Below are 3,367 nucleotides of genomic sequence, written 5' to 3' on the forward strand. Positions count from 1 at the left end.
CTAATTTGTTAGCTGAAAACATTTCAGAAGAATTCTGCCTATCCGTATATGTAAATATCCGTATGTTTGTTATATCACCGACAGTCAAATGATAATTTTTCTAGTAAATTTTAATTTTTTTCTTTAATTTTTCTACGAATACATTAGCATACACTAAGATAATATTAACGAATGCAATTGCAAATTTGGACACCTTTGATGCTTTTATCACCCGCTGATAACCTTTTTGTATTGGTGCACAAAATTAAGACGCATATAACCTTGATAGTAAATAATCTCACATTCAAATTAATATATATAAGTGTAAAATGATATTGTTCCAAAACAAAAAAAAACGCAATTATTTAAACAAAATTCCCGAAGACATCTATTATCAATGATGACGTAACATTTGTAACAAAGTTCAGTTCTTATTTATTTACATACCTATGTTATTGAATAATGCATTCGTAAGTATTACTAAGCTCATAAGTGTGGATTAAGCCCATATTACATATGCAAATTCCAGAACATAGAACGCCGCCGCCTTGTACGATATTCTACAGAGCTTTGCAGTCTACAAAGAAACTTTCACTCTACTTTATATACATCGCACACGTCACTTTTAGCGGTTCTGTCACTAACCGACCCGCTTGTAGTTGGAGATAAGGCGATGTGATTTTCGGCGACGCCAGTCGCAATTTTAGACTGGAAACCTATGATTTTTCGTCAGGAGGCGCACTTTGCGCTTTTGATAGTTACTTTATCTGCAACATGCGACTGTGTAGTCTAACATAATTTGTCGTCTATGCTTTGAGAACTGTGAGAATATTTAGGGTTATCATAATTTAGTGCCATAAGTTTAATTTGCCTTTAAAATTTAAATTTGAATTTTTAAATTTTTTTGTTTTACTATAAATAAAATTTACTAGAAAAAGATTACAAATATTTATTTTGCTAAATTCTTGTTTTTTTTTGTGCATATTTAGATCATATAAATTTGTTTTAAAAGTGTATATATATAAGCACTTGTTTAAATTATTTAAATATAATTCAAAAAATATATAAATTATTTTCCATAATCAATGACTAATTGAACAAATAAAATAAAATTCAATAAAAATAATATTATACCTACATAATTTATAGATACTTGACAATATCGGAAACAGCGATGTGTTTATCCAAAATACCACTCAACTGAAATTGTAGTCAATTTCATTATCCACTATATGTATGATTCCACATCCATTAAAAGTATTAAATTGACAACGTGTTCAATCTAATTTATTTTATTATATATATGTAGGATTCCTTTTTATTAGAATCAAAACTAATTAATTAAATTACAAAAAAATATATATAAATGAAAAAAACTGTTTGTTCTTCCGCACACACGTCATTACTTCACACGTCTTCTTTCTGCACTGCCACACTACGTTTGTTTCTTCTTTTTTACTTCCTTATGCTCGTGTGCTGGCGTTGCCAGATCTGCGTCCCACAATCGGCCATCCTGCGATTCGTTCGACCCGAATGAAGTGTCATTGTCAGCAACTGCCCAAGGCTTCATATACTCTGCGCAACTGCTAGTCCGCTTTGACCCTTCGCTTTTTCCGATTTTTATAACATCATACGTATCGTCTGATTTAACTCTCTCGACCTCGTAAGGTCCTAAGTATTTTGGTTTTAGCTTCAGTCCTCCCGAAAACTGCGTCCTTTTGATTGCGACTACGTCGCCTACTTTGTACTTTACGGCTGGCCTGCGTCTTTGGTTATATGCATTCTTATTTTCTAACTGGATTTTCAGTATTTGTTGCTTTGCGCGTTGCCTCATTTCTTCTCGGTCTTCATTAAAAATCGTTGTAATTTCCTCTTCGATAATTTTTTTGATCTGAATATCTTCCTTTGTTTGCATTTTAGCACCAATTAATAATTCAAAAGGCGTCGTTCCAGTACTTCTGCAATACGTGGAGTTTATTATCTGCTGCACTTTGTCAACATTTTTATACCATTTAGTTGGATCTGCCATGCTTAATTTTGCCAAAACTGGTGCAATTATGCTATTCAATCTTTCGACTTGTCCGTTGGCCCTGGCTAAGCCCGGAGTAATTTTGATGTGTTTAATACTTTCACCCTCGCAGTACTTACGAAAATCATCTGAAGAGAAAGCAGCACCTCGGTCTGATATTATTTGATTAGGATTACCAAAAACTATGCTTTGCGTACGCAATCGGGATATAGCCTCGTTAGCTGATGTGGTTCGAGTTGGATATATCCAACAGAATTTAGTAAAAGAGTCAATAACGACAAAGATATGCTTATATTGTTTGTTCGTTGATTCTAATGGTCCCAAAAAATCAACATGGTACGTGTGTAATGGTATACTTTCTTTAATCAATGAGTGTAGTTCGCCTTCTTGCTTACCCTGCTTCCGATTCACAACGATACATGGAATACAATTCATAATGTGTTTTTGTATTTTTTCTTCCAATTGAGGTATAAAATAGTCATTTCGGAGTAGTTCACTTGTTTTTTTTTACGGCAAAATGTCCCTTTTCATGTGCATGTCTAATTATTTCACGCTGCATACTCTTAGGTACAACAATAAGTTCTTGGTCATTTCTCAGCTTATACAACAACTCTCCTTTCTTAAAATAATCGTTGTATGAAGATTTTTCTTGTAGAATATCCGATATCGTTTTCAGGTTTTCGTCTTGCATCTGTGCTCTCCGTATTTTAGAAAGAATATTATCTTCATCTATGCACATAACGGCGTAGCGGCTTAAAGCATCAACATGCTTCATTCGCGAACCAACACGATGCTGAACTTCGTAATCGTACTCCTCTAAGAACAATATCCAACGGGCTACTCTCGTGCACAAGTCTTTCTTTCCCAATGTCATCGCAAATGCGTTACAATCAGTAACGAGCTTAAAATGCATACCCAGAATGTATACTCTAAACTTTTTGAAAGCTTCAATAACAGCCAATATTTCTAGTTCGTAACTTGTATATTTTCTTTGTGCGTCAGTGGTTTTTTTACTCATATAATACACAGGGTGCCATTGTTCGTCGTCTGGTGATTTTTGCAATAAAACGGCTCCATATCCTTCTATCGAAGCATCTGTATGCACTTCCGTTTCAGATTTTTGATTAAAAATGTTTAGTACCGGTTTTTCGCTTAAGATGGTCTTCAACGTATTAAATGCAGTAATCTGTTCATCTTTTATTTCAAATTTCACATTTTGTTTCCTTAAATCTGTTAACGGCTTGGCAATTAGCGAGAATTTAGGTATGAATTTTCTAAAATAACTCGCCAACCCAAGAAAACTTTCCAATTGTTTTAATGTTTGCGGCAATTTGTATTTGCGTAGAGCTTCAACCTTAA

This window comes from Teleopsis dalmanni, chromosome 1 (genome assembly GCF_002237135.1).
Source record: "Teleopsis dalmanni isolate 2A chromosome 1, ASM223713v2, whole genome shotgun sequence".
Lineage (NCBI taxonomy): Eukaryota > Metazoa > Arthropoda > Insecta > Diptera > Diopsidae > Teleopsis > Teleopsis dalmanni.